Below are 24,767 nucleotides of genomic sequence, written 5' to 3'. Positions count from 1 at the left end.
GGCAGAGTCGGTATTTGAACCCATGACCTCTGACTCCAAAGCCTGTGCTCTTTCCACTGAGCCACGCTGCTTCTCCAAGGAAGAAGCACTCTTGAAGAGTGGGGAAAACTGGTCAGAATGTTTTTGAAGGAAAATGATTCCGGCAGCAGAATAGCATATAGACTGGAGTGGGGAGAGACAGGAGTCTAGGAGGTCCGCAAGGAGGCTGATACAATAATCTAGGTGGGATAGGGTAATAATAATAATGACGTTTCCTAAGCGCTTACTACGTGCGAAGCACTGTTCTAAGCGCTGGGGGGATACAAGGTGATCAGGTTGTCCCATGTGTGGCTCACAGTCTTAATCTCCATTTTACAGATGAGGGAACTGAGGCTCAGAGAAGTGAAGTGACTTTCCCAAGGTCACACAACAGACATGTGGTGGAGCCGGGATTAGAACCCATGACCTCTGACTAGCAAACCCGGGCTCTTTCCACTGAACCACACTAAGTGTTTGCATTAATGTGGTGGTAGTTTGGATGGAGAGGAAGGGGCAGATTTTGGCCATGTTGTGAAGGTAGAACTGACAGCATTTAGTGTTGGCTTGTTCATGCTACCATGCTCATGTTGGAAGGGCTAGTGAGCCAGGCACTGCCCGCCACTGCAAACTCAGTTCCAATTAGTGTCTGGCAAACTAACAATATATGGGTATTTTGTTAAGCACTTGCTACATTCATGATCAGGTTTGTTTGGGTTTTCTTAATGGTGTTTAAGTGTTTAATATGTTTTAAACACTGTTCTAAGGACTGCCAGTTCAGACACAGTCCCAGCCCCAGTCTAAGGGGCTCATAGTCTAAAGAGGCAGGAGACCAGGCATTTAGGCCCCATTTTACAGACCGGGAAACGATGGCATAGAGATGCTTAGTACAGTGCTCTGCACACAGTAAGCACTCAATAAATACGATTGATGATTTAGTGACTTGCCCATGCTTACGTAACAGGCAATCGGCAGTGCTGGGGTTAGAATCCACATCTCCTGACATCTAGGTCATGCTCCTTCCCTATAAATGTGTGTCCAGGATCAGTCAATCAATCAATCAATCGATCTTATTTATCGAGCACTTACTATGTGCAGAATACTGTACTAAGCGCTTGGGAGAGTACAGTACAACAGAAATAGCTGACACGTTTCCTTCCCACAATGAGCTTACAGTCTTGAAGGGGAGACAGACATTAATATGAATAAATGTCATAATGTATACTTTAAAGATATGTATATAGGTGCTGTGGAGTTGTGGGTGGAGAGAATGTTAAGTGTCCAGAAGTCACAGACTGAGCTGCATAGATGCCACAGAAGGGAGAATGAGCTGGGGAAAAGAGGACTTAATCGGGGAAGGCTTCTTGGAGGAGATATGACCTTAGTAACATTTTGAAGGTGGAGAAGGTCTGGGATGAGGGAGTTAAGTGTATAGCTTGTTATGGGCAGGGAACATGTCCATTAATTCTGTTGTATTGTAGTCTTCCAAGTGCTTAGTAAAGTGTTCTGTACATAGTAAGTGCTCAATAAATACCACCGTTTGAGTGATAGCTAAGGATGTGCCTTCAAACATTCCAACAGCTTAGTGGAAAGAACATGAACCTAGGAGTCAGAGGACCTGGGTCCTAATGCAGTTCTGTCAATTGCCTGCTCTGTGACGTTGGGCAAATCACTCTCTGGGCCTCAGTTTTCTCATCTGTAAAATAGGTATTCAATACCTATCCTCCCTCCTACTCAGATTGTGCATCTCACGTGGGACAGGGACTGTGTCCAATATAATTAACTCGTACCTACCCCAGTACTTGACACAAAGTAAATGCTTAAGAAATATCATAATTATTATTAACACTAACTTTCCACCCCCTCCTAAATAGTACAAGTTTGGATCTCTCTTTCTATTTAACTCTTGTCAAGTCTTTTCAATCAATCAATCAATCGTATTTATTGAGCGCTTACTGTGTGCAGAGCACTGTACTAAGCGCTTGGGAAGTACAAGTTGGCAACATATAGAGACAGTCCCTACCCAACAGTGGGCTCACAGTCTAGAAGATTTTCAGATTCCTAAATTTTCACTTTGTTCAACTGTTTTGGACCTCTTACCATGAATTTTTCCAAATGCTCTTGAACCTACATTTGCTGCCTTCTCTCTTTTTTTATGGTATTTGTTAAGTGCTTACTATGTGCCAGGCCCTGTACTAAGTGCAGAAGTAGATACAAGCTAATCAGGTTGGACACAGTCCATTTCTGACATGGCAATAATCCCCATCATACAGATGAGGTAACTGAGACACAGAGAAGTTAAGTGACTTGCCCAAAGTCACATGGCGGACAAGTTAGAAGCGACAAGTGAGAAGCAGCATTGCCTAGTGGATAGAGCGTGGGCCTGGGAGATAGAAATACCCAGGTCTTTTTCAATTTCCTGGGCAAACAAATCCTACAGACTTACCACTCGCTAAGTGAAAAGTTTTCCAGTTCTGTATTTTGCAACCGTCTCTTTCAAGAGCAATGAATGGCCCCCTCTCCCTGGTGTTGTGTTATTTGGTGAACAACTCCGGATTCATCCAGTCCACAAATTTCGTTATTTTGTCGGCTTCGATCGGACTCTTTTGAGCCTCCAACCTCTCAGTCTTTTCAGTCCATCCTCTGCGGAAGCTGCTCCATCTCCCTTATCAGCATTTTGTTTTCCTGTCTCTATCCCTTTTCCTGCTTATTATGTCTTCCTAAGATGTAGTGACCAGAATCACACCCAGCATTCCATGGACTTGCGTATATAATGCCTAGCATTTTGTTGATTGTTTCGGCTGCTGCCGTGCATGGAAGGACTTCAAGATGTCCTGTCATGACTGATAGCTCAGATCCCGACATCCTGTAATGGAAATTTGGATGATTTTTCCCTATAATGGTAAAAACTGCGGTATTTAAGGTTAATATCGGAGAAGCAGCATGGCTTAGTGGAAAGAGCACAGGCTTGGGAGTCAGAGGTCGTGGGTTCTAATCCTGGCTCTGTCACTTATCAGCTGTGTGACTTTTGGAAGTCACGTAACTTCTCTGTGCCTCGGGTACCACATCTGGAAAATGGGGATTAAGACTGTGAGCTCCACGTGGGACAACCTGATTACCTTGTATCTACTTCAGTGCTTAGAACAGTGCTTGGCACGTAGTAAGCACTTAACAAATACTATCATTATTATTATTATCATTACTATTATTATTATGTGCCAAGCACTGTAATCGAAGCTGGGGTAGATACAAATTAATCAGGTTGGACACAGTCCCTGTCCTACAAGGAGCTCACAATCTAGTAATCATAATATTCATAATTATGATATTTGTTAAGTGCTTACTATGTGTCAAGCACTGTTCTAATAGCTGGGGTAGTTACAAGTTCCTCTGGACACTGTCCGTGTCCCACATGGAGCCCACAGTCTAGTACTCATAATATATTTCTGCATTGTACTCTTCCAAGTGCTTGGTGCAGTACTCTGCACACAGTTGTTGTTGTTGTTGTTGTCTTATGCTGTTGAGTCGTGTCCTACCCATAGACACATCTCTCCCAGAACACTCCACTTTCCATCTGCAATCGCTCTGGTAGTGGATCCTTAGAATTTTCTTGGTAAAAATACGGAAGTGGTTACCATTGTCTCCTTCCACACAGTAATCGAGTCTCGGCCCTCAACTCTCTCCCTTAACGCTGCTGCCCAGCACAGGTGAGTTTTAACTTGTAGCAGATTGCCTTCCACTCGCTAGCCACTGCCCAGGTTGGGTAGGGACTGTCTTTATATGTTGCCAATTTGTACTTCCCAAGCGCTTAGTACAGTGCTCTGCACATAGTAAACGCTCAATAAATATGATTGATGATGGAATGGAATGGGTAGGCCTCTGCTTGACTCTCCCTCCCATAACTGAGGCTGGTAGAGTACAAGAAACTCTCCAGGTGTGACGCTGAGAGGCTGCACACAATAGCTCTCAATAAGTATGATTGATTGATTGAAATGGTGAAACTGGGATTAGAACCCAGGTCTTCTGACTCCCTGCTTCTTCCAGTAGACAACACTCCCTTTGAATTCAGATGATTTTTTCTAATCGTTCTCTTTTCATTTGGTCTAGGATTATTGGCCACTCTCAGCACGTATCTTATTGGTGTTTCCAGTTTTGAGAAAAAAAAGAGTAATCCATATTAGATGCTTCATACTTTAGGGAACATGTCTGCCAACTCTGTTGTACTCTCCCAAGTGCTCAGTACAGTGCTCTGCACATAGGTGCTCATAAATACCATTGATTGAGTAGTAATTCTGATATTTGTTAAGAGCTTGGTACTAAAGCAGTGTGGCTCAGTGGAAAGAGCACGGGCTTGGGAGTCAAGAGGTCATGGTTCAAATCCCGGATCTGCTAAATGTCAGCTGTGTGACCTTGGGCAAGTCTTCTCTGAGCCTCAGTTACCTCGTCCGTAAAATGGGGATTAAGATTGAGAGCCCCACATGGGACAACCTGATCACCTTGTATCCTCCCCAGCGCTTAGAGCAGTGCTTTGCACATAGTAAGCACTTAACAGATGCCATTGTTATTATTATTATTACTTGTCAAGCACTCTTCTAAGAGCTTCTTAGATAAGCAGCATGGCTTAGTGGAAAGAGCATGGGTTTGGGAGTCAGAGGATGTAGGTTCTAATCCCGGCTCTGCCACCTGTCTGCAGTATGACCTTGGGCAAGCCACTTAACTTCTCTGTGCCTCAGTTAACTCATCTGTAAAATGGGAATTAAGACTGTGAGCCCCACGTGGGACAACTTGATTACCTTGTATTTACCTGAGCACTTAGAACAGTGTTTGGCACATAGTAAGCACTTAACAAGTACCATAATTATTATTATTATTGTTAATAGCTGGGGTAGCCACAAGGTTATCAGGTTGAACACTGTCCCTGTCCCACATGAGGTTCACAGTCTGAGAAGGTGGGAGAACAGGTGTTTAATCCCCATTTTACAGCTGAGGAAATTGAGGCCCAAAGAAGTTAAGAGACTTGCCCAAGGTCTCACAGCAGGCAGATGGCAGAGCCAGGATTAGGACTCGGGTCCTCTGACCCCCAGGCTCATGCTCTTTCCGCTAGGCCAAATTGCATCTGTTTCCTTGAATAAATAATAATAAATAATTGTGGTATTTGTTAACGCTTACTTATGTCAAGCACTGTTCTAAGCACTTGAAGCCCAGCTACAGTTTTTCAGCCCACTCATTTAGCTTTCCAAAGTCTTCCTGCAGTTTGTTTGCAATGTTGGCATTTTACCACTCACCTGGAAGAAATTCAGACTTGAATATTTCATTGCACACTCTCATTCTGTATCAGTTATCAAAATTTTAAATAATTTCCAAATAGTGAAATCTGGAGGAAGAGGAAGAGTTGACTAGGAAATAGCATAAATCTATCATTCATTCATTCATTAAATCATATTTATTGAGCACTTGCTGCGTGCAGAGCACTGTAATGAACGCTTGGGAGAGTACAAATACAGCAGTAAACAGTCACATTCCCTGTCCACAATGGGCTTACAGTCTAGAATGGGATAGACAGACATCGATACAAATAAATAAAATTCTAGATATATTAAGCGGTGAGAAGTTGAGATATACTGTAGTCAGTCAATCATATTTATTGAGTTCTTACTCTGTGCAGATCACTGTATTAAGAGTTTAGGAGAGGACAAAATAACAATATAACAGGCATAGTCCCTGCCCACCACAAGCTTACAGTCTAGAGAGGTGATTTGCAGTGCTCTGCACATAGTAAGCGCTCAATAAATACGATTGATGATGATTTTGGGAGAGCCAAGAGTGCAGAACTGGGGAGTGTCAGGTAAGATGGAGAAAGCCAGTAGAGAGCCTTGAAACCAATGGTGAGGACTCGGTGAAGTGCTCAAATACCATCGATTGATTGATCGATTGTTTGGCTTTTGGTTGGATAGAGATGGAGATGGGTAGCCTTGACTGTTTTTGAGGCGAGGGGAGACATAAGCTGGATGATATTTCAAGAAGGTGATCCAGCCAACCACATGAAGTGTGGACTGAAGTGGGGAGAGATTGGAGGCAGGGAGACCAAGGAGTCTAATAGTGGCAGGTCTGGGAAATGTAATGTAGGAAAAACTGGCAAGATTGGTGTTTGAATCTGAGGACAGAAACACAGTGAGGGGTCAAAAACCATATCAAGGTTGCCTCTTGGATCAGGGAAGGTGGTGGGGTTAGAGGCATGAGTAGGAAAGTTAGAAAAAGGACTGGGTTTAGGAGAGAACATAATAATAATAATAATAATGGTATTTTTAAATGCTTATTATGTGTCAAACACTGTTCTAAGTGCTGGGGTAGATAAAAGCCAATCAATCAGGTTGGACACAGTCTCTGTCCCACATGAAGCTCACAGTCTTAATCTCCATTTTACAGATGAGGTAATGAGGCACAGAGAAGTGAAATGACTTGGCCCTGGTCTGTTGTGTGACAGTGGCAGAGTAGGATTAGAATTCAGGTCTTTCTGACTTCCAGGCCTGGTTCTATTCACAAGGACACAGTGCCCAGAGAAGATGAGAGGTTTGGACTTGTTAAGTTTGAGGTGTCACTGGGAGATCCATGTGGGTATGTCGTAGAGGTGGGAGGAAATATCGAATTGTAGATTAGGTGAGAGTTCAGAACCAGAGAAGTAGAAGTGGGAACCTGTCTCCCGCCTCTAGACTGTAAGCTTGTAGTGGGCAGGGAATGTGTCTGCCAACTCTATTATATTGTACTCTCCCAACTGCTTAGTACAGTGCTCTGCACACAGTTAGTGCTCAATATATTTGATTGTTTGAATCTGACGATTTTGACACCAGTCTACATGTTTTGTTGTCTGTCTCCCCCTTCTAGACTGTGAGAGCCTGCTGTTGGGTAGGGACTGTCTCTATATGTTGCCAACTTGTACTTTCAAAGCGCTTAGTACAGTGATCTGCACACAGTAAGTGCTCAATAAATATGATTGAATGAATGAATGAATAAATGAATGAATGAATGATTGAGTGAATGAATGAATCTTCTGTGCAGCGATGGTGGATAAAGCCATATGAATGGTTGAGCTTCCCGAGAGAGCAAGTAAAGCACTTAGTGCAAATTCACATTCACATTTATAAAATGGTTGCAGATACATTGAGGTTTAATTTTAGTTATCGTATTAAATCTTATTGAATGATTGAATGAAATTCAGGTACCCAGGAATTTTCTTTATTTTATTCAGATCATCTTATGATTATTCATACCTGCTTTCTAGAAACTGGACATGTTGAAAGGGGAATTTCCTATTTGAGTTTACTCTTTGGTATTCAGCTTTTTATGTTATTTAGGTTTATATGCAGTGCTTTAAATGAGCTGGAAAATCACTTGAGACTGTTCAAGTTCACTATTGTCCTCCGTGTCATTGTGTAGCAAAATAGCAGTTATAGATATACCCCTGCATATCAATCAATCAATCATATTTTTCAGCACTCACTGTGTGCCAAGCACTACATTGAGCACTTGGGAGGGTACAATATAATATATGGATAAAATCTCATCTGCTAGGTTCATCTTCAAACCTGAAGGACAACTCTATTTCTGTGTGTGTGTGTGTGTGTGTGTGTGTGTGTGTGTGCGCGCACGCCCGTGTGCACAAATATTTATTTGTAAAATGCAAAGGGAAATCTTTTTTTGGTGGTCAAATTATTTTATTTCAGAAGTTGTGAAAACGTTTCTGGAAAGTAAACATCCTTTCTCAACGGTAATTTAGTAGATCATGGGTGTGGACAAGGACTCACAGTTACTTCTCAAAGGGAAGCAGCTATTCGAATTAGTAAAGGAATGCTGGGAGAATTGCTTTTGAATAGGTTATAATTATCAGGAATGAATAAGATATAATTGTAAGGAACCTAGATGTACTTTATTTTTGTAGAAACAACGTAAACTAGAAAGGAGACCATGTTCATAGGAAATTCATGAATTCCTGGTATCCTTTTGGAAAGAAAAGACCAAGATCAGAATTTAACAGTGCAAATTTTAATTGCTCTTCACGGAAAGTGAATTGACCGTACAGGGTGAAATTCAAGTACCCAGTAATTTTCTTTATTTTATCCAAATCATCTTATGATCATTCACACCTGCTTTCTAGAAACTGGACATGTTGAAAGGGGCATTTCCTATTTGAGTTTATTCTTTGATAGTCAGCTTTTTATGTTATTTGGGTTTACACGCAGTGCTTTAAATGAGCCAGAAAATCCCTTAAGACTGTTCTCTTCAAGGTCACTATTGTCCTCCAAGTCACCGAATCTAATGGTCTCTACTCCAGCCTGACCTCCTTGACCTCACAGCCATGTCTGACACTGTGGACCACCCCCTTCTCCTGGCAACTCTATCTAATCTTGGTTTCAGCAACACAGTGTCTTCTTCAGTTTCTTTCACTGGCTCCTCTTCTGTCTCCCCCCCCCCTCCTTTTATGTATCCCTTAAGGATCTCTCCTGGGTCCCCTGATCTTCTCACTTTATACTCCCTTCCTCAGGGAGCTTATCTACTCCCCAATCTGCAGTCTCATATTTCTTCTTGCCTTCAAGACATCTCCATATGGGTGTCCCGCTGGCTCCTCAAGTTCCATATGTTGAAAACCTAATTCCCCATCTTCCCTCCTAAATCCTCTCCCGCACCCAACTTTCCCACCCCAGTTGACAAACACCACCATGCTATCCCTGTTTTTGAAGCCTGCAACTTTGGCATTATCCTTGGACTTCTCACTCCTTTTTATCTACCACATCCATTCCGCCTCTTCACGCAGTCAGTCTGTCCTCTATAATAACATTTTCTGTATCCGCCCTTCCCTCTCCGTCTAAACAGCCAGGACACTCTGTTCCAGGGGCTTGCCTAAACCTGGCTTGACTATTCTATTAGATTCCCCACTGGCCTCTCCAGCTTCTCACCTCTCCAGTTCATCATTATCATTCAATCAAATTTATTGAACACTTACTGTGTGCAGAGCACTGTACTAAGCTCTTAAGGCCCTTATCTTCCCTCCCAAACCCTGTACTCTCCCTGACTTTCCCGTCACTGTGGGCGGCACTACCATCCTTTCCGTCTCACAAGCCCTCAACCTTGGTGTCATCCTTGACTCTGCTCTCTCATTCACCTCAAATATCAAATCCGTCACCAAAAGCTGCCGGTCTCAGCTCCACAAGATTGCCAAGATCCGCCCTTTCCTCTCCATCCAAACTGCTACCTTGTTGGTTCAATCTGTCATCCTATCCTGACTGAATTACCGCATCAGCTTCCTTTCTGATCGCCCAACCTCCTGTCTTTCCCCACTTCAGTCTATACTTCACCCTGCTGTACAGATTATCTTTCTACTGTAATGTTCTGGGCATGTCACCCTCCTCCTCAAAAATCTCCAGTGATTGCCTATCAACCTTCATATCAAGAAAAAACTCCTCTGTATTGGCTTCAAAGCTCTCTATCATCTTGCTGTCTCTTATCATCTCTCCTTCTACATCCCAGCTCACACCCTCCACTCCTCTGCCACCGCTAACCTCCTCACTGGGCTTCATTTTTGCCTGTCCCACTGTTGGCCCCTGGCCCATGTGCTACCTCTGGCCTGGAATCAATCAATCAATCAATCATATTTATTGAGTGCTTACTGTGTGCAGAGCACTGTACTAACGCTTGGGAAGTACAAGTTGGCAACATATAGAGACGGTCCCTACCCAACAGTGGAATGCCCTCCCTCCTCACATCCGCCACACTAGCACACTTCCCCCCTTCGAAGCCCTACTGGTAGCTCACCTCCTCCAGGAGGCCTTCCCAGACTGAACCCCCCTTTTCCTCTGCTCCTTCTCCCCTGCCCATCAGCCTGACTCCCTCCCCCTGTTCTGCACCCCTCCCCACCCCACAGCACCTGTGTATATATGTGCATATTTGTTCTATTTATTTTATTAATGATGTGTATATAGCTATAATTCTATTGATTTATATTGATGCTATTGATGCCTGTCTACTTGTTTTGTTTTGTTGTCCGTCTCCCCACTTCTAGACTGCAAGCATGTTGTTGGGTAGGGATTGTCTCTATTTATTGCTGAACTATACTTTCCAAGCACTTAATACAGTGCTGTGCATGCTCAATAAATACGATTGAATGAATGAAAGTACAAATCTCTGTCATCATCATTATTATCCTGTTTCTTAAGTGCTCACTATGTGTCAAGTACTGTTATAAGTGCTGGGATAGGTAGACGTTAATCAGATTAGACCCAGTTCCTGTCCCACATGGGGCTCATAATCTAACTTCCTACTTCACTCTGCTGCTAGGATCATCTTTCTAAACTGTCTTCCTACTCCTATCTCTCCACTCCTTAGAAACTTTCATTAGTGACCCAGTCATTTTCACATCAAACAAAAGCTCATGACAATGCTAATTCTACCTACCTACCTACTAGTAGGTATTAATAATAATACCTACTAATTCTGTCGAACTTTCCCAAGTGCTTAACAAAGCATTCTGCACATAGTAGGGGCTCTGTAAGTACTGATTGATTGATTGGCTTGACACATTCCATTAGCTCTCTCCAATCCATTCTCTTCTGTTTCTGTATCCTAACTCAGACCTAATTCTATACCCTAGCCTCCTTCCCCTCTTCTTCCTCTTATTCCTGCTGTCTTTTTCTTTCTTCTCTTCCTTTTCTTTCTTCTCCTCCTTCTCCTTCTGAAAAAGAGGGAGCAAGAAACAGGAAAGGAGATGGACTAACAGAAGGTGCGGGGGCAAGAGTTTAGGAAAAATATTGGCACTGTCTTTTGCCTCATCAGCCAAGCAGTAAATTTAAAGAGAAGATGGAGGAGATGAGGAAAATAATATTTGGCAGAGTTGAAAGAGAGCTTTGTAGAAGGTTAAGACTCATGAGACAAACAGCATGGTGCTCTCAAAAAGAGCATGTGGTGGGCACACTAATTATAGTCTTTCAGGGCATCAAGCCAAGCAATGTCAATAGGGTGATAAAGATGCCAAGGTCAAGAGGTTTTGACCCAAGCCTGAGATTAGGAGGTGCGGTTGACTATTTATGGAGCTGATGGCTGATGGAAAAGGGGAGTCACTTCCAAAGACTGTGATGAGACCATTGAGAACTCTCTCCATGCCAGTCAAGGATGTTGTACTGGGGCTGAGAGAGCCTGAGGGAAGTTTTCAGCCAGAAAAGATTATGCACAGATTTTGGATTTAGATGAAGAATTCCAACAAGGTGAAATTGTGATTGTGGGTGGAGAAGGGGTTGAACACCATCCAGGGATGTTTGATGTTGGAGAAAGAGTTTCTTAAATGCAGAGGGCAGCCCTGGACGTGTTTGAAGTGAGATGGAAAAGACATTTGCATTTACAATGCGGTGTAGTCACTCTTCTAGATGCGAGAAACCGAGACATGGGAGAACTGAGTGTGAAAACTTGACAAAATGAAATTTATGTGAGCAGAAGACCATATATAATGAAGAAAGAGCTGGAAGTAATAAGGAATATGGAGAGAAGTAGGAGAGGGAGGAAGAATCTGAGGAGAGAGAGGAAGTGTTCTAGATAGCGTAGCCGGGAGTCTGATATTATGCTTGTTCAGGTCAATTTTCAGCCAGCCCATCCCTGGGCTAGTTCCAGTTTGGTACTAGATGCCTTTATGTTTGAGCTTTAATTTTCAGTTCCTAGCTTTCCTCGCCCACCACTCCTGCCACTGAGCTTCACGGTTCAGCCGCCACACCAGACTTCACACGGAAACAGGCGGGGAATGCAAAAGCTCTGCATTTATTTATTTATTTATGGTATTTGTTCAGCACTTACTGTGTACGAGGCACTATACAAAGCACTGGGGTATATACAAGATGATCAGGTTGGACCCAATCCATGTACCACATAAGGCTCATAGTCTTAATCCCCATTTTACAGATGAGTTAACTGAGGCACAGAAGAGTGAAGTGACTTCCCCAAAGTCACACAGCAGACAAGTCACTCCTCCCCCTTTTCCAAACCCCCCCACTCTCAACTCTCTCCTCTACTCTCCCATCCTTCCCAGCAGTATCTTCAGATGAGAACTCCTCCCTCCTCTCAAGTGCTATTCCATCCACCTGTGCTTCAGACCCCATTCCCTCTCATCTTATTAAATCTCTCTCCCCTTCCCTCCTTAACTTCCATCTTCAACCGCTCACTCTCCACTTGTTCCTTCCCCTCTGCCTTCAAACATGCCCACGTCTCCCCGTCCTAAAAAAAAAAACACTCTTGACCCCACCTCCCCTTCTAGTTATCACCCTATCTCCCTCCTACCATTCCTTTCCAAACACCTAGAATGAGTTGTCTACACCCACTGCCTCAAATTCCTCAACACCAACTCTCTCCTCGACCCCCTCCAATCTGGCTTCTATCCCCGACACTCCACCGAAACTGCCCTCTCAAAGGTCACCAATGACCTCCTTCTTGCCAAATTCAATGGCTCCTAATCTATCCTAATCCTCCTCGACCTCTCAGCTGCCTTCGACACTGTGGACCACCCCCTTCTCCTCAACATGCTACCCAACCTTAGATTCACAGACTCTGTCCTCTCCTAGTTCTCCTCTTATCTCTCCGGCTGTTCATTCTCAGTCTCCTTTGCAGGCTCCTCCTCCCCCTCCCATCCCCTTACTGTAGCGGATCCTCGAGGGTCAGTTCTTGGTCCCCTTCTGTTGTCTGTCTACATTCACTCCCTCGGTGAACTCACTCGCTCCTACAGCTTCAACTATCATATCTACACTGATGACACCCAAATCTACATCTCTGCCCCTGCTCTCTCTCCCACCTTTCAGGCTCGTGTCTCCTCCTGCCTTCAGGACATCTCCATCTGGATGTCTGCCCACCATCTAAAACTCAATATGTCCAAGACTGAACTCCTTGTCTTCCCTCCCAAACCCTGGCCTCTCCCAGACTTTCCCTTCACTGTTGACGGCACTACCATCCTTCCCATCTTACAAGCCCACAACCTTGGTGTCATCCTCAACTCCACTCTTTCGTTCACCCCACATATCCAATCCGTCACCAAAACCTACCGGTCTCACCTTCACAACATTGCCAAGATTCGCTCTTTCCTCTCCAAACCGCTACCTTGCTGGCTCAATCTCATCCAATCCAGACTGGATTACTGCATCAGCCTCCTCTCTGATCTCCCATCCTCCTGTCTCTCCCCACTTCAGTCTATACTTCACTCTGCTGCCCGGATCATCTTTGTGCAGAAACGCTCTGGGCATGTTATTCCCCTCCTCAAAAATCTCCAGTGGCTGCCTGTCAACTACTAATCAAGCAAAAACTCCTCACTCTCAGCTTCAAGGCTCTCTGTCACCTCGCCCCCTCATACCTCACCTCCCTTCTCTCCTTCTCCAGCCCAGCCCACATCCTCTGCTCCTCTGCCACCAACCTCCTCACTGTACCTCGTTCTCGCCTATCCTGCTGTCGACCCCCGGCCCACATCCTCCCCCTGGCCTGGAATGCCCTCCCTCCACACATCCGCCAAGCTAGCTCTCTTCCTTCCTTCAAAGCCCTGCTGAGAGCTCACCTCCTCCAAGAGGCCTTCCCAGACTGAGCCCCCTTTTTCCTCTCCTCCTCCCCATCCCCCCACCCTACCTTCTTCCCCTCCCCACAGCACTTGTATATATATATTTGTACAGATTTATTACTCTATTTATTTTACTTGTACATATTTACTATTCTGTTTATTTTAATGATGTTCATATAGCTTTAATTCTATTCTGATGACTTTGACACCTGTCTATATGTTTAGTTTTTTTGTCTGTCTCCCCCTTCTAGACTGTGAGCCCGTTGTTGGGTGGGGACCGTCTTTATATGTTGCCAACTTGTACTTCCCAAGGGCTTAGTACAGTGCTCTGCACACAGTAAGTGCTCAATAAATGCGATTGAATGAAATGGCAGAACCAGGGTTAGAATCCAGGTCCTTCTGACTCTCAGGCCTGTGCTCTGTCCACTAGGCCACATTGCCTTTCTGCTTCTCAGAGTTATTGGGAAGGCTGCATACTCTGAGGAAATGCTCTCTGGATTTTAGCTAATTGGGCCAATTTGAGTGGACTTCCCCCAAATGGAAGCCATATGGTAACATCACATCCTGCTGGTAGCATGTGCTATGCCCACCACGTCATGCTTCCAGCTGTGATGTTGCATGTGTGGTGTCACATGTGCCTCTGGGTCTGATTTTTTGGGGTGCCATCATTGGCTACCCTAGTTTCAAAGCTCTGGAAAGGAAAGGAATATAAAACTGTATCAGAACAAGACACATGAACAGACATCACACAAGACACCCTCAAAGAAGAGGAATGGGATGTTCAGGGTCAAGTTTTTCAAAGGAAAAACAGTTATCTTTGAAGTGCAAAAGATGTTTCAGTAATGTCCTGAAATAGGAACTATGACTAATGGAAAATTGAGGAAAATTAATAAAATGACCAATACGGTTAAAACGTGTTTGAACCAATAGATGGTGCTCTCTATGACTAAACACATACAATTTCAATATCTCACCTTTATAATTGGCCAGTTCCATTAGGAATTTCCAAAGTGGAAACCCTTGCTACTCTGTGTGAGTATTGAGATGGTGTAGTGGATAAAGCACAGGTCTGGAAATCAGAGGGTCATGGGTTCTAATCCTGCCTCCACCATTTGTCTGCTGTGTGACCTTGGGCAACACACTTCACTTCTCTGTGCCTCAGTTACCTCATCTGTAAAGTGAGGATTGGGACTTTGAGCCCCACTTGGGACTGTGTACAACCCGATTTGCTTGTATCTATCCCAGTGCTTAGAACAGTGCCTGGCACATAGTTAGCACTTAACAAATGTCTTGTCTTACACCATCGAGTCGATTATGACCCATAGCGACACCATGGACACATCTCTCCCAGAACGCCACACTCTCCATCTGCAATCGTTCTGGTAGTCTATCCATAGAGTTTTCTTGGGTAAAAATATAGAAGTGGTTTAACATTGCCACCTTCCGCGCAGTAAACTTGAGTCTCCGCCCTCGACTCTCTCCCATGCCTCTGCTGCCCAGCACGGGTGAATTTTGACAATACCATTAGAAAAAAGAACAATACAAGGTCACTTCTGCCCAGACTTAGAAATTCAGTTAATGAACTAGAAGCGGTACATGATAGGTTTCCTTGTGGGCAAAGATTGTGTCCTCCAACTCTGTTGTATTTTATTTTCCCAAGTGCTTAGAACAGTGCTCTGCACACAGTAGGCACTCAATAAATACCTCTGATTGTTCGATTGCTAATCTGTGACTCCCACGATCAATGAAAGAGTCTGGGAACCCTTTGTGGCTTGCATTTTTCCAATTACAACTTGGGTTTACAGTACTCCCCTCCAACCAACCCCCTTCTCTCCACATGGATTAGCTTCATGGTACCTCAGCTATTAAACTTTTTATTACTCCAGTACTTCAGGGAAAATGAACAGCTATGTTCACTTTAACATAGATTGCCAGTATGCCAGACTGCCTTCAATGAATTGATAATCAACCAATCAATCATACAGTGCTCTGCACACAGTGAGTGCTCAATTAATACAATTGAATGAATGAATGGTATTTATTGAGCACTTACTGTGGGAAGGGCATGTTCAAAATGCTTGGGAGAGTACAGTATAACAGAAATGTTCACTGCTCACAAGGAGCTTTAATAATAATGATAATTATTATAATAACAATTGTGGTGTGTGTTAAGTGCTTACTATGTGCCAGGCACTGTACTAAGCACTAGGGTGGATTCAAGCAAATCAGGTTGGACACAGTCCCTGTCATTCATTCATTCAATTCATTCAATCATATGTATTGAGCACTTACTGTGTGCAGAGCACTGTACTAAGAAGTTGCCAACTTGCACTTCCCAAGCGCTTAGTACAGTGCTCTGCAAACAGTAAGTGCTCAATAAATACGATTGATTGATTGACTGATTGATTGAGAGTACTCGCGTGGGACTCACAATCTTAATCCCCATTTTACAGATTAGGTAATTGAGCCACAGAGAAGTGAAGTGACTTGCCCAAGGTCACATAGCAGACAAGCTGCAGAGCTGAGACTGGAACACAGGTTCTTCTGACGCCCAGGCCCATGCTCTATCCACTAGGCCACAGTGCTTGTCACACTTCCCGAGCAACAACAGAAATCCTTGTCTTCCCACCCAAACCTTCTCCTCCCCACAACCTTCCCATCATTGTAGACAATTCCACCATTCTGTCCCTATCACAAGCCCATGACCTTGGCATCATCCTGGACTTGGAGCTCTCATTCAACATTCATATTCAGTCTGTCATTAAATGCTGTTGGTTCCAACTTCACACCTCTAGAATTCACCCCTTCTTCCCCATCCAAACTGCTACTACGCTGATCTAAGCACTTCGAGTATCTCACTTTGATTACTGCATCAGCCTCCTCACTGACCTCTCTGCCTCCTGTTTCTCCTTACTCCAGCCTTTACTTCACTCTGCTACCCAAATTATTTTTCTAAAAAAGTTCCTTGCAACTCTCCCCACCCCTCAGAAACCTTCAGCGGTTACAATACCACTGGATTTGTCTCTCCAGTACTGGTGCTGGGGAATGTGTCTGGTTATTGTTGTGTTTTACTCTCCCCAGTGTTTAGTACAGTGCTCTGCACACAGTAAGCCCTCAATAAATATGATGACTTGCTGCTGAGACATTCACACTGTCTCGTTGGATTCATACATTCAAATTTATTGAGCACTTACTGTGCGTAGAGCACTGTACTAAGCGCTTGGGACATACAGTGCATGCTGAGAAGACTGAATGGGGTCAGGTATGGGGCTTATGGTCACCACAGAAAGCAACATCACTTCTCCTGCAATGTGTTTCATTATGAGTTTGGTAGAGAATGCAGCAGAAGAACTGAGGAATAATTATCTAAAAACCTGTGTCTAGATAAAACGTGATGTAGTGTCAGAAGTAAACAATCCGCATAAGTTGAGGCAGTCAAGACAAGTAGTTTAATGTGAGTTTTCCTGAAGGTGGGGTTCTTCAAGAAGTCACACCTAACATTATATAGGATCACTTATTGTTTCTTTATGTGTTGCTTTTCCCAACAACAGACACAGCCAAACCCTCACTAGCCTCACTGGACTGTGAACTTGAGAGCTGAGATTTTGCTTTATATTTTATCCAAAATCCCACAGTGAGTTTGCAGTGTGTGTGTATGTGGTTTTTTTAAAGCTACTGTTAAGTATTTACTATGTGCCAAGCACTGAACTAACCATCCGGTTAGATATAGGATAATTGGGTTGGATATAGTCCCTGTCCCACATGGAGCTCACAGTTTAAACAGAAGGGAGAACGGGTATCAAATCTTTCACAGAGGAGGTAACTGAGGTCCAAAGAAGTGAAGTGACTCGCCCAAGATCACACAGCAGGCAAGTGGCAGAGCTGGGATTAGAACTCAGATCCTCAGAAGGTTGTGTCACCCAGCGGGCCAATTCAATGCTGCTACTCCTTGACGTACCAGGCCCAAAGCAGTTGTAGCAGCTGCTGGAATTTAATTTCAAAATCTGTTCTTTTGTTGCAGCTGCTGCCCTTCTAAGGAGATGGGATGGTGATCTCTCACCTCCCTCCCTTCCAGGGACTCTTCTCACAAAAGAATCCAGGCTGTTGAGGCGAATCATGGTGACAGTGGATCTGATATATGCACACACTCCACCATAACCTCCAGCTGTCAGGGCAGTGGCAACATGGTCTGTAAGTACCCAAGCAGAGGGCAGGCCACGTGCAGCCCTGTGCCTTCCCTCCCATGCCATTTTATCCCTCCCTCTCCCTCTGCCACTGGATGGGCAAGGGCCCTTTCCAGTGACTTGTGGTCCCATAGAAAGGAAGACGGAGGTGGAAGGCGCAGACCTTTGAGTCAAAAGTCTTTCATGTCCATTGGCTTCTGAAAATGATGGAGAAGCCGCGTGGCTTAAAGGATAGAGCATGGGCCTGGAATCCAGTCCCGGCTCCACCACATGTCTGCTGTGTGACCTTGGGCAAGCCACTTCACTTCTCTGGGCCTCAGTTACCTCATGTGTAAAATGGGGATAAGAGTGTGATCCCCCTGTGGGACAGGGACTGTGTCCAACCTGATTAACTTGTATCTTCCCCAGCTCTTAGAACAGTGCTTAACAAGTGTTTAACAAGTACCGTAATTATTATTATTATGATTTGTAAGGTTGGAAGAAGGTTGGGTTGCAGAGAGGCCAAGGGATAACAACCCCGGGGTGGGGGGGGGGGGTGTGTCACGGGCCACCCACTATATTTTGGCAGGGAAGTTTGTTTTTCTGCCTATTCTGGTTCCCATTTGAGATGGAGATCTCTTCGGAGATCAAGCTTTACAACTGGTCAACTGTTCATCGTTTTTCACTGCACTCCGCCGAAGAGGGCAGATTGGAAAACCTTTTGAAAAGCAGCTAATCAGAAGGCATGACATAGTACAATAGTATTATTATAATCAGACAGATTCAGAACATCTAATACATAGACGCTAAATAGGCCCGTTTTTGTAAGGAGCTCAAGGTGCACTGATTATCTCTCTTAACTGAAGAATGACTATTCGGCAAAGGTGCCAGCATTTGGTTAGGAACACCGGAAATGGAGCCTGTGGGAGTATGGCTTCCAAAGAGTGATGGTGTCAAAATGCAGGCATACTTTGAAGGTGAATCAGAGACAGGAAAGTGTAGAAAAAGTAAGGATGTAGTATAGTCTTAATCAAAAGGAATGGAGTGTTTGTGTCTAAAAGTTCTGCAGTTTCCTTTCACTCAAACTCCAGCTAAAGAAAAGAGACTCCACTCTAAGTCTTAACGAAACACACCCCTTTGGCTCCACCCACACCCAACCATCTTGTTCTTTCTCCTGACCTCTCGGCCTTGCTTTGTCCTGGCTCACCTGGGTCAAAATCCTGCCCCAACCCCTTCCCCAGCTGGCTCAGCCTGAAGTCAGCCCTGTCCCTTTTCTCTCCGGCCCGATCCTAAATGCCACTAATGCTCCGTTGCTATGTAGTAGAAATGGTATTTATTAAATATCTATTCTGTGCAAAGCGTTTCACTAAACACTGAGGAAAAATGTAATTAGAGTGCATTCCTCTCCCCCAAGGGGCTCAAATCTAAAAGTAAGGACCGGGAGGGTGTTGATGACAGACACACAAGGGAAGGTGAAGACGAGAAATGTAAGAGAAAAGGATGACCGTAAATATGATGCGGAAAGTAGGGCACTGTGTGTAGGGGAGAAGTGTTTCCCGCTCCTCATGACTCAGTCCAACAGTTACAAAGTCACAGATGGCCTTGCCCATGTTCTGAGAATTGAGTCTCCTAACTCCCAGGCCTATTCTGTTCAATCAATTGATCAATCATTCAGTAGTATTTATTGAACACCTACTGTGTGCAGAACACTATGCTAAGTGCTTGGGAAAGAACAATACAGTAGACTTGGTAGACAGTCCTCAGCCCACAAAGAGCTGACAGCCTAAAGGTGGAGACAGATATTAAAACAAATTATAGAAGGGGAAATGGGAGAGTCTAAGGATACTCACATATAAAGCTGTGGAGCTGAGGATGGGATGAAGACCTAAAGGGCTACGGATCAGATGGCATAGGCGATGCAGAAGGGAGTCAGAGGACCTAGGTTCTAATCCAATGCTGTGTGACCTTGGGCAAGCCACGTCACTTCTCTGTGTCTCAGTTCCCTCATCCGCAGATTGGGAATTCAAGATTTGTGCTCCCTCTACTTAGACTGTGAGCTCCATGTGGGACACTGATTATCTTGCATCCGCCCCAGGGCATAGTACAGTGCTTGGCACATAGTAAGCTCTTAACAAATACCACAGTTATTAGGAGAAATGAGGGCTTAGTTGGGGAAGGCCACTTGGAGGGGATGTGATGTCATGTTTTCCCACTCTTTAAGAATCCCCAGTGGTTGCCCATCTGCCTCTGCATCAAACAGAAACTCCTTAGTAGTGACTTTAAAGCACTCTTCTAGCTTGCCTGACTGATTTCCTACTGCAGCCCAGCACGCTCACTTGGCTCCTCTAATGCCAAACTACCCACCGAACCTCGTCTGTTTCATAGCTGACAACGACAAACCACTACTCTCAGCACTTTCAAAACCTTACTTAAAATCACATTTCCTCCCAAGAGGCCTTTTCTGACCAGGCCCTTATTTCTCCTTCTTGTCCTCTCTTCCGTGTTGCCTGTGCACTCTGACTTGTAGCCTTCCCCCCACCCCCAGCCCCACAGCATTTATCTAAATACCTTACACTTTCCCATTTTCCCTTTCTATAATTTATTTTAATGTCTGTCTCCCCCTTTAGACTATCAGCTCCTTATAGCAAGGGTCATAGCCCTTCTCTGACCAAACCCTCATTTCCCTACTCCCTCTTCCCTTTGCATTGCCTTTGCACTTGGATTTGTAGGCTTTAAGTACTTCCCTCCTCATTTACGTACATATCCATAATTTGTTTTAATGTCTGTCTCCCCCGTTGGACTGGAAACTCCTCATGGGCAGGGAACATGTATTCTAACTTCCTTCTATTATACTCTCCCAAAAGCCCAGTTCAGGGCTCGGAGGAAGAGTTGACCATTTAGAGAGGTAAATTACAGTCTAGAGGGGAAGGAAATTACACCAAACTTCAATTTTGCTATCGACCCTTTCTTGTGCCCTTTAAAGGGCTGTTTAAGAACACCTGCATTCACTGATTTAAGTTTAAGTTAAAACCTCTTCTCACATTTTGTTCTGAGAGAGTTGTGAATTATCTATCAGATTGTGAACTCGAAGGTTGGTAGTAGAGGAAGAGGGTTGTGGGTGTGGGAAAGGGGAGGGGAGGAGAGAAGGAGGAAGAGAATAGTTAACATTGCAAGCTTCCTATAGGCAGAAACCTTGCCTTACACTTTTGTCCTCACTACCTCATCTATCGTGCTTGGTGCAAAAAAAAGGACTAAATAAAGATTCCCCGATTCCCCTGCAGGCTGGAAAACCCAACCCTACATAATTGAGAGTTGACTGACTCTTTTTAAGACATTTGAGTTTGGGTGAAAATGTCTTGGTTGGATAGCTTAAAAAAATGCCTTTTCTACTAATGGCCATGGGCCATTAATGGCCTGAAAAGGAATTTTAGTGATCTGTCACCATTCACAAAAGGCCCCTTGTGGCAGGAATTGTGTCTACTCACTGTACTGTACTGTACTGTACCCTATAATGCTCTCCACAGAATAATAATAATAATAATAATAATTTTGGTATTTGTTAAGCACTTACTATGTGCAAAGCACTGTTCTAAGCGCTGGGGAGGATGCAAGGTGATCGGGTTGTCCCATATGGGGTTCACAATCTTAATCCCCATTTTACAGATGAGGTAACTGAGGCCCAGAGAAGTTAAGTGACTTGCCCAAAGTCACACAGCTGACAAGTGGAAGAGACGGGATTTGAACCCATGACCCCTGACTCCCAAGCCCGTGCTCTTTCCACTGAGCCACGCTGCTTCTCTAATAAGCACTCAATGCTTACTAGATGCTTCACATAGTAAGCACTCAATAAATCATTGAATGATTGTAGGTTTCCCTGTTTTCAACTGTACACTTTTTGTGTAAGTAATCTGGCTGCACTGTAGTAATAATAATAATAATCATTATGGTACTTGTTAAGTGCTTACTATGTTCCAAGCCCTGTTCTAAGCCCTAGGGTAGATACAAGTCCATCAGGTCAGACACAGTCCCTGTTCCACATGGGGCTCACAGTCCAAGTAGGAGGCAGTAGGATTTAATCCCCATTTTACAGATGAGGTAACTGAGGCACAGAAAAGTTAAGCGTCTTGCCCAAAGTCACACAGCAGACTTGTGGTGGAGCCAGGATTAGAGCACAGGTCCTCTGAATCCCAGGCCTGAGCCGTTTCCACTAAGCCATAATGCTTTACTTTCCCAAGCACTTAGTATAGTGCTCTGCACATAGGAAGTGCTCACTAAATACCATTGATTGATTAAGCTGGATTTCACCCTTAAAGTTTTTGGGGTAGTTACTTAAGGGCTGTTGTTCTGCTCCCAGGGGTTTTCTCAGGCCCCAGTCAATTTCCTTCATGACAGGGCAAGAAGATGCTCTAGAAAAGCTCTCAGCAAATCCAAGGCAGCCACCACAGACAAAAACGAGTTCTAATCCTGGCTCCGCCATATATGTCTGCTGTGTGACTTTGAGCAAGTCACTTCACATCTCTGTGCCTCAGTTACCTCATCTGTAAATGAGGAGAAGAGTGTGAGCCCCATGTGGGACGGGGACTGTGTCCAACCTGATTAACTTGTATCTACCTCAGGGCTTAGAATAGAGCTTGGCACATAGCAAGTGCTTAACAAGTACCATTATTATTATTATTAGTATCATTATTACTACCTGCATAATAGGGATTCAGTACTTGTTCTCATTCATTCAATCATATTTATTGAGTCCTTACTGTGTGCAGAGCACTGTACTAAGCGCTTGGGAAGTACAAGTCGGCAACAGATAGAGATGGTCCCTACCCAACAATGGGCTCACAGTCTAGAAGGGGTAGACAGACAACAAAACAAAACACGTAGACAGGTGTCAAAATCGTCAGAACAAATAGAATTAAAGCTATATGCACATCATTAACAAAATAAATAGAATAGTAAATATGTACAAGTAAAATAGAGTAATAAATCTGTACAAATATATATAAAAGTGCTGTGGGGAGGGGAAGGAGGTAGGGTGGGGGGATGGGGAGGAGGAGAGGAAAAAGGGGGCTCAGTCTGGGAAGGCCTCATGGAGGAGGTGAGCTCTCAGTAGGGCTTTGAAGGGAGGAAGAGAGCTAGCTTGGTGGATGTGTGGCAGGTGGGCATTCCAGGCCAGGGGAGGATGTGGGCCGGGGGTCGACGGCGGGACAGGCGAGAATGAGGTACAGTGAGGAGGTTAGCGGCAGAGGAGCAGAGAGTGTGGGCTGGGCTGTAGAAGAAGAGAAGGGAGGTGAGGTAGGAGGAGGTGAGGTAATGGACAGCCTTGAAGCCGAGAGTGAGGAGTTTTTGCTTGATTCCTAGGTTGACAGGCAGCCACTGGAGATTTTTGAGTAGGGGAGTAACATGCCCAGAGCATTTCTGCACAAAAATAATCCAGGCATCAGAGTGAAATATAGATTTAAGTGGGGAGAGGCAGGAGGATGGGAGATAAGAGAGGAGGCTGATGCAGTAATCCAGTCGGGATAGGATGAGAGATTGAACCAGCAAGGTAGCGGTTTGGATGGAGAGGAAAGGCGGATCTTGGCGATGTTGTGGAAGTGAGACCGGCAGGTTTTGTGACGGATTGAATGTGGGGGGTGAACGAGAGAGCAGAGTCGAGTATGACACCAAGGTTGCAGGCTTGTGAGACGGGAAAGATGGTAGTGCTGTCAACAGTGACAGGAAAGTCAGGGAGAGGGCAGGGTTTGGGGGGGAAGATAAGGAGTTCAGTCTTGGACATATTGAGTTTTAGATGGTGGGCAGACATCCAGATGGAGATGTCCTGAAGGCAGGAGGAGACACGAGCCTGGAGGGAGAGAGAGCAGGGGCAGAGATGTAGATTTTGGGTGTCATCAGCGTAGAGATGATAGTTGAAGCCGTGGGAGCGAATGAGTTCACCAAGGAAGTGAGTGTAGATAGAGAACAGACGGGGACCAAGAACTGACCCTTGAGGAACCCCTCCAGTAAGGGGATAGGAGGGGGAAGAGGAGCCCGCAAAGGAGATTGAGAATGAATGGCCAGAGAGATAAGAGGAGAACCAGGAGAGGACAGAGTCTGAGTCTTGTTCTTGTATTGTTCTTTTTAGTGCAAGCCTCATGTGGGAGCTGATTAGCTTGTATCTACCCCAGCACTTAGTACAGTGCTGGCACAATTTAATAATAATAGGAAAGCAGCATGGCTCAGTGGAAAGAGCACAGGCTTGGGAGTCAAAGGTCATGGGTTCTAATTCCAGCTCCGCCACTTGTCAGCTGTGTGACTTTGGGCAAGTCACGTAACTTCTCTGTGCCTCAGTTACCTCATCCATAAAATGAGGATTAAGACTGTGAGCCCCATATGGGACAACCTGATTATCTTGTATCCCCCCCAGCACTTACAATGGTGCTTGGCACATAGTAAGTACTTAACAAATACTATTATTATTAAGCATTTAGTACAGTGCTCTGCACACAGTAAGTGCTCAATAAATACAATTGAATGAATAATAATAGAGGTAATGAGCTACTCTGACCTCAGTTTGGGGCAGTCAGCTTTATAAATGCTGAATAAATCTTACTGATTAGTTATTTCAGAGTTCAATCATATTTATTGAGTGCTTTCTGGGTGCAGTGCACTGTGCTTAGCATTTAGGAGAGTACAATTTAACACAATTCAGTGCTCCCTTGAATTCATCAGAAAATTAATGACACATATTGAGTGGCTCTTGAGTGCAAAGCATTGTGCTTAGGGGGTTGGGAAAGTGCAGCAGAAGCATTCATTCATTCATTCAATCTTATTTATTGAGTGCTTACTGTGTGTAGAGCACTGTACTAAGTGCTTGGGAAGTACAAGTTGGCAACATATAGAGACGGTTCCTACTCAACAACGGGCTCACAGCAGTGTGGCCTAGTGGATAGAGCATGAGCCTGGGAGTTAGAGGACTTGGGTTGTAATCCCAGGTCCACCACTTATCTTCTGTGTGACCTTGGGCAAGTCACTTAACTTCTCTG

The 24,767-nt window shown here is 44.4% G+C and overlaps 1 protein-coding gene across 2 annotated transcripts in view; it reads left to right on the top strand.

Annotated features, from left to right (window-relative positions):
- PCGF5 (polycomb group ring finger 5) overlaps positions 1 to 24,767 on the top strand; it is a 158,451-nt gene that overhangs the window by 11,728 nt on the left and 121,956 nt on the right. Inside the window, exon 3 of one of the 2 annotated variants that reach the window (XM_038744360.1) lies at positions 17,607 to 17,776. The exons of the other annotated variant lie outside the window; for it this stretch is intronic. The gene's annotated coding sequence lies outside the window, so the exon portion shown is untranslated. The remainder of the gene's footprint in view (positions 1 to 17,606; positions 17,777 to 24,767) is intronic. 2 annotated transcript variants of the gene reach the window in all.

The sequence above is a fragment of the Tachyglossus aculeatus genome, chromosome 3, assembly GCF_015852505.1.
Source record: "Tachyglossus aculeatus isolate mTacAcu1 chromosome 3, mTacAcu1.pri, whole genome shotgun sequence".
NCBI classification, from domain to species: Eukaryota; Metazoa; Chordata; class Mammalia; order Monotremata; family Tachyglossidae; genus Tachyglossus; species Tachyglossus aculeatus.
This window is presented reverse-complemented; position numbering and strand designations above follow the sequence as displayed.